This window comes from Schistocerca serialis, chromosome 4, assembly GCF_023864345.2.
Source record: "Schistocerca serialis cubense isolate TAMUIC-IGC-003099 chromosome 4, iqSchSeri2.2, whole genome shotgun sequence".
Taxonomy (NCBI): Eukaryota; Metazoa; Arthropoda; class Insecta; order Orthoptera; family Acrididae; genus Schistocerca; species Schistocerca serialis.
Window position 1 is genome coordinate 720,096,851 of NC_064641.1, and position 12,116 is coordinate 720,108,966.

Consider the following 12,116-nt stretch of genomic DNA (forward strand, 5'->3'; position numbering starts at 1 on the left):
TTAATGGGAACTCGAAATCGTACCTACAATTAAAACAACAATATATATATATACTCGACTTACGCAAACTTCTCAAGGCAAATGGCCATTTTTCACATTAGTGTTGGCAGCAATTGTCATGATTTAATTTTTGGCCACCTTACAATTTAATTTTATCAGCAAACAATATCTTAACTGAGTAATGACGTCACGCTTTATTCAGAGTACATATAGTTCTAAGGCTTAAACTTTAAGTGTAGTTTCGTAAGTTAATTTTAGCGTTGTGGAGTGAAAGAAGATTTAGTGTTGAGTATTAAGGATGAGATGATTTGGGCATATAGAAAGGATGGACGAAAGGAGATAGACTAAACAAGTATGCATGACGTTTGTGGGTGGGAGGGTAGGAAATGGTCGATCTCAGTGAACATATCTCAAGCAGACTGAGGACTTTTAGCAAAGGACAGCTTAGGAGTGCCCTTACAAAATTAATAACTGTATACCTACGTGTACAGGCTCACAAAAGAAATTTCAGTAGGTGTACTGCTGATATGTGGCTCTGTTAACTAATGTGTTTGCCGACCACTTGAATAGGCGATCGGTCTAGACGCCTTTCAAAGACGCTACTCCCCCTCAGTCTAGGGCTGAAGATTGCCAACTAACTAAACCGATTATTTCATAGCTGCGAATTAAAGTAAAATTTAGTTTTAACGGTTTTTCTGAATTACTATACGCCGGACCCTTCCTACATATACATAAGCCGTGAGCCACTGTATCCTGGTGGAGAATAATTCGTATAATTCATAGTACTCCTTTTATTGCATTTTCCAGTGTAGATTACGTTCCGAATTGTTCACTTGGTATCGCTGTAAATCTGAATGTATAGGCCGTCTAATGATTTAAGACTGTAGTGAATATTTCCGCAGAACTGAATAATTCACCAGTGCCAATTTCTGCTATCAGTCCGTCTGCTTAGCTGCGTGGTAACGTGCTTGCCTACCATGCAGCGGGTATGGGTTCGATTCCCGGCCGGGTTGGCGAATTTTCTCCGCCCGTGGACTGGGTGTTGTGTTGTCCTCATCATCTCCTCTTCACCGAAGTGCAAGTCGCCCAATGTGGCGTCACCTACAATAAGACTTGCACCTGACGACCGAACTTCCCCGGATTGGGCCTCCCGACCAACAATGCCATACGATCATTTCATTTTTTTTTTCTCGTCTCAGTTTCAAGATCTCCACTGGAATAAGCCCGTGTATTGCTAGCGAAGAGAAAGCACGTGGATACATATAACAGCAGTCTTTTTCCTGGCCTTTCCAAGTCGTCTGTAAAACTGTAAAATCAGCTTTCATCCGACCATCTCCCCACCCCCTAGACAGGTCGTTACAACAGTGCCACTATTTTTCCTTGTCTGCTTCTTAAACGACAAATTGTTCGTAAGGATGCTGATTGTTGCAGACCAGCCTGCTATCCCTTGAACTGTACGTAGGCTTACGTATTTTGTTTATGAACTTCCGTTTTCAGTATCTTTAAATACTGAAGTACGATTCTGTTTTTAGTTAAGCTTACTTACAGCTTCCTGCAGCGGCCGTGAACTCTGACAGCGATACGTCTCGCAACTTGCGCACAGCCGTCACTTAATTTCAGACAGACTTCTATAGCAGTACTTGACGTAACAGGAGCCAATCACGCATTATAAAATATTGTTCAATCTTTCATTGGGCACGCAGACGGACGGCAGCACCTGGAAAACCAGTCTTCTCCGTGTTTCCGCAAATCAGAGGAAGAGGGAAAAAAACTCGGCCTATTAAACGCTTAGTATCGACGGCGTATATGCGGTTCTTATGCGGTTGAACGAGATTCCCTGGAAGCTGTTTGTCATTATACATGTCGTCCCGCCACTTCATCCCGTCAGCCCTCGACACAGAGTGGCAGTGCAGTAAATACTGTCTCCGGTTGTTAGAGAAGTCGGTTAAAGGAATCTAATTATCAGACTGAGTAATGAAGCCAGTTTACAAAAACGCAGCAACGTTGTAATGTGAGTCTTCGGTATAAATCACCTCGAAGTTCCCCACTCCAGTAATTTTATAGGTGATTGGAGTTTTCCGGACTTTTTGTGTGTGTGTGTTTTGTTTTACTTTATACTAGATCAGCTTACACATCAGAAAAATCTTACATCAAGATCAGGAATGTGACCGTTTTACTGGTTTCTTTACGTCGTTTAGGAAATGATATTTTACGTCAGCTCGGCATCTGCTGTGGTTCCACTCCATATATCTTTACTGTACGATTCTTATTAGACTTCACCTTCCCCAACTGGGAATACTTAATTATTTTCTGATACCTAACGTGATTCGTCTGGCTGCCAGGTGGAGGAACTTGGTTCGATTCCCGGTGCTGTCGAGGATTTTTCCGTGATGGGAAGACCGGAAAGGAATGCTCTGAGCCTTATGAGGCCAATCGAGGAGCTGCCTGACTGAAAATAGCGATTCCAACTCACGATAATTGACAACGCCCCTGAGCACACGTCCAAAGGATGACACGACGGTCGGTCGATGCCTACGGGTCCTCCAAGATCTGTGGATACGATTACGTTACTTAACGTAATTTCTTTGTTGTAGCAATATTTTATGCTTCTAAAGCATGAAGTCCGCCACTCGTGGTCTCGCGGTTGCATTCTTGCTTCCCGAGCACGGGATCCCGGGTTCGATTCCCAAGGTGGTCACGGATTTTCACCTCCTCCGAGATGATTGCGTGTTGCTGTGTCGTCTTAATTATCATCATTCATCCCCTTTACGGTCGAAGGAAGGCAACGGCAAACCACCTCCATTATGACCTTTCCTAGTACTGCGGTGCGGGTCTCCCGCATCGTTCCCCTACGCTCTGACAAGAAGCATGGGACTTCATTTCCATTTCCATTAGGCATGACAAGTGAAAACGGGTTTCGAACCCCAAGTTAAGCTTTTCTGTAACATTCGGAAATACAGAGTCCTACACTGAAGAAGAGGAATGGGATCGTTCTAAAAGCAGAACTATGCCGCTGAAACGAAGAGCGTCGCTGATAGATGGATGACACCCGTTGGGAAAAATCTGCTTTATATGTCTGTTACGCACTTGAATTACACTACGGAATGGACTATCGTTTGTTTAATGTACTTCCACCATTTAAAAATCAGTTAGACAAACTTGAAATGTGGAACACTGTGGCGCAATGATTCAATCGTTTCTGTGCGCCACATACACCGTGGTGACAAAAGTCATGGGATACCTCCTAATATCGTGTCAGACCTTCTTTTGTGCCGGCCGTTGTGACCGAGCGTTTCTAGGCGCTTCAGTCTGGAACCACGCGACCGCTACGGTCGCAGGTTCGAATCCTGCCTCGGGCATGGATGTATGTGATGTCCTTAGGTTAGTAAGGTTTAAGTGGTTCTACTTTCTAGGGGACTGATGACCTCAGATGTTAAGTACCATAGTGCTCAGTGCCATTTGAACCATTTTTGAACCTCCTTTTGTGGGCGCAGTGCAGCAACTCGACACGGCATGGACTCAACAAGTCACTGAAAGTCCACTGCAAGAATATTGAGCCATGCTCCCTCTAATAGCCGTTCATAATTGCCAAAATGTTGCCGGTGGACGATTTTGTGCACGAAATGACCTCTCGATTATGTCCCATAAATGTTCGATGGGTGGACATATCATTCACTGGAATTCCCAAAATATTCCTCAAACCAATCGCGAACAATTGTGGCATGGTGACATAGTTTACTGTCATCCATAAAAATTCCATCCTTGTTTTGGAACATGAAGTCCATAAAAGGCTGCAAGTTGTCTCCAAGTAGCCGAACATGAATATTTCAATGCAGTGATCGGTTCAGTTGGATCAGAGCGCACAGTCCATTCCATGTAAACACAGCCCAGACCATTATGGAGCCACAGCACACTGTCTCGTTTACAACTTGGGTTCATGGCACCGCGGGGTCTGCACCACACTCGAGTCCTACCATCAGCTCTTACCAACTGAAATCGAGATTCATATGATCGGGCCACGACTTTGCAGTCGGATAGGGTCTAACAGATTGATCACGAGTCCAGCAGAGGCACTGAAGTTGATGGCGTGCTGTTAGCAAAGACACTCGCTTTGGTCGTCTGCTGCCATAGCCCATTAACAGCCAAGTTTCTCCGCGCTGTCGTAACGGATACGTTCGTCGTTCGTCCACATTGATTTTTACTGTTATTTCTCGTAGTGTTGCTTGTCTGTTAGCACTGAAAATTCTACGCAAACGCCGCTGCTCTCGGTCGTTAAGTAGATTGCCGTCGGCCATTGCGTTGTTGGTGGTGAGAGGTAATGCCTAAAATTTAGTATTCTCGACACATTCTTTGCCACTGTGGATCTCGGAATGTTGAATTCCCTAACGATTTCCGAAATGGACAGCCTCCAGTTCGACTGCAGGTGTCAATACTGAGACAGCTAAGGAAAATGGTTCAAATGGCTCTGAGCACTATGGGACTTACCATCTGAGGTCATCAGTCTCCTTGAACTTAGAACTACTTAAACTAACCTCAGGACATCACACACATCCATGCCCGAAGCAGGATTCGAACCTGCGATCGTAGCGGTCGCGCGGTTTCGGACTGAAGCGCCTAGAACCGCTCGACCACACCGGCCGGCAGCCTAAGGAAATAACACATGAAGAAAGATGAGTAAAAAAAACGGCTCTGAGCACTATGGGACTTAACATCTATGGTCATCAGTCCCCTAGAACTTAGAACTACTTAAACCTAACTAACCGAAGGACAACACACAACACCCAGCCATCACGAGGCAGAGAAAATCCCTGACCCCGCCGGGAATCGAACCCGGGAACCCGGGCGTGGGAAGCGAGAACGCTACCGCACGACCACGAGATGCGGGCAAAGATGAGTAGCTTGCGTACATGTACTAGCTGTGAGTTAGCACATGACTGAGGAAACATCATTTGTTTCGAGTGAATCACGAGAAAATGGTCACGTTATGGCGAGGAGGAAGAGAAGGAGGAGGAACAAGTAGAAGATGAGGTGTGAAAATTCGATGATAATTATGCTGAGAAATGATCAGGAAGAACAGAGTATCAGTTAAGTGTAGACAGAAAAATTGGATAAGGAAAAAGAGTAACTGAGAGAGAAATGCCAATTATGAAGCAAAAGACGAAAGATAATGAAATATATTACATATTAATGAAGAGAAAGGGACGACACAAGAGGATAAAAGATGATGATCTCTATTAAAAAGGAAGCAAATAAGAAACAAATGAAGAGAGTCATGAATAAAAAGTGCGAAAATACAGGACGAAAGATGAAGATGTTGAGAAAATGAGGAGAATGAATGAGAAATATATGATATCTAAAAAAAAAAAAAAAAAAAAAAACCAGGATGGACGAAAGAAGAAGGTTGAAACGAAAAGCTTTTACTGATGTGACCGTGTAATATCGACCGACTGCTATTTCATTTTAGTTAAGCTGAAACAGTTTCATTGTTTTTCTTGTACAAAGACTGGTCGCGCATTTTAGAGCTTACCATCCTAGTGGTTGCAGAAGCGGCGGTCAGTGCCCACGCAGCTGTGAGTGGTCATTACGGTGGGAGCTGTAGTGGTTGATTGGAGTGGGGGAAGGGGGGTGGTGGAGTAGCTGGGAGGGGGAAGGAAGCAATCTGTTGGCGAGCCCGCGCCGGGTACATAAATCGCGGTGCTACCTGCAGCTCGTATCATTACTCGCCTGTGGCTGCCGGCTGGCTCGTAAAGAATACCGCTGCCAGTAGCAGAGGCGGCCAACTGCTGCTGATTATGACGTAAATAATCTGTGGCGCGGAGCGGCGATGCCCACTGGTGCACAGCGTAACTGCCGGCAACGGCGGGAACTCGTAAGGGCCTCGTTTGTACCGCAGTGTGCCCTATCGTTGGACAGCAAAATAAGTTAATTATTTCACTTTGTCCGCTACTGCTTCGTAGCGAAATGTTCTGCTTTAGTGGAGAAATATAATGGAATGTATTATCCCTCTTGCACACTTTTCATTATGATAGTACTTTCGTAAATGTATCTTTTTTCTTCTGCTTCTACGCAGAAATATACTAAATATTCAATGATGATCCAAAACATTATGACCACCAACCTAAAGGCGTGTTGGTCCACTTCTGGAACGCAGTTTAGTAGTGATTCTGCGTGCCTTGGATTCGACAACTACTTAACAGGTTTCCAGAGGTTTGTGACACCAGATGCCTACGCACTGGTCATATTCTCATAATTTACAGGCGGTTAGTTTGTGGCCGCCTGTTAGTGTCCCAGTTGGGTTGCATCGGATTTAGTTAAGCCGAATTTGACGGCCAAGGAATCGACGTGAGTTCACTATCACACACTTCAAACCATTGCAGCATGATTCTGCCTTCCAATACTACCGTAGGTCCCGTGGAAGCTCAGGTGAATGTCTTCCATAGCATAATACTGCTGCCACTGGCCAGCGTCCGCGACACGTTGCATGTTTCGAGCAGGCTTATCTGGACATGGCCATCGACCTGGTTTAACAATAAACAGGATTCGTCCGACCAGGCGGCACGATTTAACTGATCCGCGGTCCAATCTCCATGATCCCGTGCCCACTGCAATCATAACTGACGATGCTGTTTGGTCGACCTGAGAACACGTGGGGGGGGGGTCCTGTGCTGTGGAACACCATGTTCAACATCGTCCTTTGGACAGTGTGCTCCAAAACACTTAGGCCTGCGCCAGCCTGTACTCTGCCATCAGATCCACCACCGATCACCGCCTATCCTGCTTCAGAGAGTGGACAAGCCTCCGAGCCCTATATTCTGTGATGAGGTATGGACGTACAACTTCTTGTCGCCTACTCGCGGTTTCAGCATTCTTCAGTCACTTTCAATACCTGCTCACGATACTAGCACGCGAACAGTAGATCATCCCCTTTCTGCAGGCACACGTTTCTGAGTCCATATTCATCTTAGCCATCAATAGGGATAGGTAGGAGCAAAGGTGCGCACTTCACACTTTTCTATTGTTTTCTACCGCTTTTCTCCTTACCTGGCAAAGAAAATTGTACAAAATGCACCTAGTATCATTCTTCACACAATACCGCGATTTCAAGATTGCTTGTACGGTATATTAAAGTTATATTTAACAAAATGTTACAAATGAAAAAATGTGGATCTTTGCCCCAGGGCCAGCCGCTGTGGCTGAGCGATTCTAGGCGCTTCAGTCCGGAACCGCTGTAGTGCTGCAGTCGCAGGTTCGAATCCTGCCTCGGGCATGGATGCGTGTGATGTTCTCAGGTTAGTTAGGTTTAAGTAGTTATAAGTCCACGGGACTGACGACCTCAGATATTAAGTCCAATAGTGCTTAGAGCCATTTGAACCTTTTTTTTTTATTTTTTTGCCCCAGGTCTGGGGTAAACATCCTGCTGTTATGGAGCAAAAAGAAATTATTATATTTTTAACAGACTAAAGGAGAATTACAATATTCGAAGGTACTGCCGTTATTAAGTTGTATAATTCTTTTTACTATGTCAAAATCATCACCATCATCACAATCATCGTCATCACTGTCTCCATTATCGTGATCGTATCAAACATCAAAACATGACACTAACATATCTCTAACTTAAATACAACACATTTCAATGGAAGGAAACAAATTGTATCATTATTATTATTTAGCCTTTTCTTGCTACACTTGTCTGCAAATTTCCCGGTAGAGTCAATATTTCAGTTTCGTCGTCATTGTAACCTCGATGGGGCGCAGAATTATATTTAGACTGCAACGTTTCCAAGTTGCTGAAAAAAAGTTCCATTTGTGCTTTATTGATGGCCACTATCCTCTCGATAGTGTTTCCCTCCTGTTACCTCAAACATAAATTTTGACGAGCGGTGAATGAGTGAACCCAGTCTTCCCCTGCCACTAGGGTTTCTTCATTAAACGAGTGGTTACGCCATTACTTTCAGCAAACTGGTATCTACATCTACATCTACATCCATACTCCGCAAGCCACCTGACGGTGTGTGGCGGAGGGTACCTTGAGTACCTCTATCGGTTCTCCCTTCTATTCCACATTGTTCGGGGAAAGAAGGATTGTCGGTATGCCTCTGTGTGGGCTCTAATCTCTCTGATTTTATCCTCATGGTCTCTTCGCGAGGTATACGTAGGAGGGAGCAATATACTGCTTGACTCCTCGGTGAAGGTATGTTCTCGAAACTTCAACAAAAGCCCGTACCGAGCTACTGAGTGTCTCTCCTGCAGAGTCTTCCACTGGAGTTTATCTATCATCTCCGTAACGCTTTCGCGATTACTATATGATCCTGTAACGAAGCGCGCTGCTCTCCGTTGGATGTTCTCTATCTCTTCTGTCAACCCTATATGGTACGGATCCCACACTACTGAGCAGTATTCAAGCAGTGGGCGAACAAGCGTACTGTAACCCACTTCCTTTGTTTTCGGATTGCATTTTTTTAGGATTCATCCAATGAATCTCAGTCTGGCATCTGCTTTACCGACGATCAACTTTATATTATCATTCCATTTTAAATCACTCCTAATGCGTACTCCCAGATAATTCATGGAATTAACTGCTTCCAGTTGCTCACCTGCTATATTGTAGCTAAATGATATGGGATCTTTCTTTCTATGTATTCGCAGCACATTACACTTGTCTACATTGGGATTCAGTTGCCATTCCCAGTACCATGCGTCAATTCGCTGCAGATCCTCCTGCATTTCAGTACAATTTTACATTGTTACAACCTCTCGATCTACCACAGCATCATCCGCAAAAAGCCTCAGTGAACTTCCGATGTCATCCACAAGGTCATTTATGTATATTGTGAATAACAACGGTCCTACGACACTCCTTTGCGGTACACCTGATATCACTCTTACTTCGGAAGACTTCTCTCCATTGAGAATGACATGCTGCGTTCTGTTATCTAGGAACTCTTCAATCCAATCACACAATTGGTCTGATAGTCCATATGCTCTTACTTTGTTCATTAAACGACTGTGGGCAACTGTATCGAACGCCTTTGCGGAAGTCAAGAAACACGGCATCTACCTGGAAACCCGTGTCTATGGCCCTCTGAGTCTCGTGGACGACTAGCGCGAGCTGGGTTTCACACGATCGTCTATTTCGAAACCATGCTGATTCCAGCAGAGTAGATTTCTAGTTTCCAGAAAAGTTATTATACTCGAACGTAATACGTGTTCCAAAATTCTACAACTGATCGACGTTAGAGATATAGGTCTATAGTTCTGCACATCTGTTCGACGTCTCTTCTTGAAAACGGGGATGACCTGTGCCCTTTTCCAATCCTTTGGAACGCTACGCTCTTCTAGAGACCTAAGGTACACCACTGCAAGAAGGGGGGCAATTTCCTTCGCGTACTCTGTGTAAAATCGAACTGGTATCCCATCAGGCCCAGCGGCCTTTCCTCTTTTGAGCGATTTTAATTGTTTTTCTATCCCTCTGCCGCCTATTTCGATATCTACCATTTTGTCATCTGTGCGACATCTTAGAGAATGAACTACAGTGCAGTCTTCCTCTGTGAAACAGAGAATGCTAAAAGTCGAAAGTGTTTAAATGTAAGACCACAGAACATAGAATCCAGACTCATACAGTGCTTAGCAAATTCTGTTTTATCTGTCTCAGAGAACACTCTGTTGAAACTCCCCAATGATGTCACTCCATAGCCTACTTCAACTCTTTTACGTACTGTGGATTCGTTACATCCAAGCCTTTTCACTGCATTTCTAACGAAAGATCCATTTTCTACTAGCTTCTAAGTCTCTATCATTTTAGAAGAATGGCGTGGAGGACATATTTCTCTGGTAGCTTATGTAACATGAAGTAGAACTAGCCTTATTAAATACTAAATCAGTTGATGCGAAATATTTAACTACAAATTAAGGTCTATTAAATAGGTCTCCGTTAAATAAACCTGCTCGTTTAGTATTAAAACCGAAAAAAGAAAAGTTGTGGGCTGATTTGGGTTGATTTGGAGGAGGAGACCAAACAGCGAACGTCATCGGACCCAAAAAGAAAAGGTAAACGTTTTAGGGCAAATGTATGCATGCGGACATTTGCCCCAATTATTTCGCAGGATCTTCTCCCGTAGCTCCGATTTCTGACTTCTGGTATAAGTTACCATAGATGGCAACTTATTAAACTAACAACGAAACTTAAAGCGTGAGTTATGTACTTAAATACGAGGTATTGGCAACATTAATTGAAGACATGAAGTATGTATATGAGTCCGCGATCATTTTATTTGTAGCACTTTTATTTTCACAAGTCCGGCTTGATCACATAGATTTCTTTACACTTTATGACCGGTTTCGGCTTATCGCTATCTTCATATCGTTAAAATATTCTGATATAAATCATCGTCAAGTTTACTTGACGGTGGTTTATAACAGAATATTTTAACGATCTGAAGATGGCGATAAGCCGAAACCGGTCATAAAGTGTAAAGAAATCTATGTGATCAAGCCGGACTTGTGAAAATAAAAGTATTGGTGATACTTTGGGATATTGTTATAGCGGATAAACAGTCATCAATTAGATGATAATACTTAGATAGAAAGTTCCCAAAAAGTAACTCACTTTTTATCTTGAAAGCATCAAAGCAGAAACCACAACACACCTGACACTTCCAGCATAAAAGCTCTCAACCGAAGAGACAGGGCTGCCACCCTACACTTTCAAGAAGGAAAAACATTGTATTCAGATCTTTGTCCCGTGTGCATCTTTAACCCCTGCCTACCCTACGAATTAAAATCCATGAAGAAGAAATAAAAACTTTGAGGTTCGCCGATGACATTGTAATTCTGTCAGAGACAGTAAAGGACCTGGAAGGGCAGCTGAACGGAATGGACAGTGTCTTGAAAGGAGGATATAAGATGAACATCAACAAAAGCAAAACGATGATAATGGAATGTAGTCGAATTAAATCGGGTGATGCTGCGGGAATTAGATTAGGAAATGAGACGCTTACAGTAGTAAATGAGTTTTGCTATTTGGGGAGCAAAATAACTGATGGTGGTCGAAGTAGAGAGGATATAAAATGTAAACTGGCAATGGCAAGGACAGCATTTCTGAAGAAGAGAAATTTGTTAACATGGGGTATAGATTTAAGTGTCAGGAAGTCGTTTCTGAAAGTACGTGTATAGAGTGTAGATATATGTGGAAGTGAAACGTGGACGATAAATAGTTTAGACAAGAAGAGAATAGAAGCTTCCGGAATGTGGTACTACAAAAGAATGCTGAAGATTAGATGGGTAGATCACATAAGTACTGAGGAGGTATTGAATAAAATTGGAGAAAAGAGAAATTTGTGGCACAATTTGACTAGAAGAAGGGATCGGTTGCTAGGGCATATTCTGAGGCATCAAGGGATCACCAATTTAGCATTGGACGGCAGCGTGGAGGGTAAAAATCGTAGAGGGAGACCAAGAGATGAATACACTAAACGGATTCAGAAGTATGTAGGTTGCCGTAGGTACTAGGAGATGAAGAAGCTTGCCCAGGATGGAGTAGCATGGAGAGCTGCATCAAACCAGTCCTTGGACTGAAGACCACAACAACAACACTAAAACCAAAGCACCCCAGTAGACCCAGCAGCCTATATCTTGTATAGGAGGTTCGAGTCCTCCCTCGGGCATAGGTGTGTGTGTTTGTCCTTAGGATAATTTAGGTTAAGTAGTGTGTAAGCTTAGGGACTGATGACCTTAGCAATTAAGTCCCATAAGATTTCACACACATTTGAACATTTTTTTTCTTATATAGGAATTTAAGGTTTGCTCGGCTTTGACTATTCGGTGGAAACCATTATCTGCATCTAATTTAATTAGTAATTGCACTCTTTGACATAACGATTATTAGATGGAGTAAGTTAGTTTAAATGGATACATTTTAGCGCGGTCGTCTCAGATTGATCATTGTTTTATAGACGTTATCTGGAAATCTTTTTTCGATTCGCCGTCCCCGACCCCGTTGTGCCATTATCAAGCCGTTTTTGTGCACCCTATATTTTCTATACACATTGTACAGTCGGAAAGTAGCTATATGTGTCTCGAGGCAGGTGGGTTTTCTGGAACAGTACGGCAGCTGT

General features: G+C 43.4%; 1 protein-coding gene across 1 annotated transcript in view; it reads right to left on the minus strand.

Annotated features, from left to right (window-relative positions):
* Positions 1 to 12,116, minus strand: part of LOC126474725 (homeobox protein MSX-3-like) — a 124,751-nt gene that overhangs the window by 18,257 nt on the left and 94,378 nt on the right. The window lies entirely within an intron of this gene.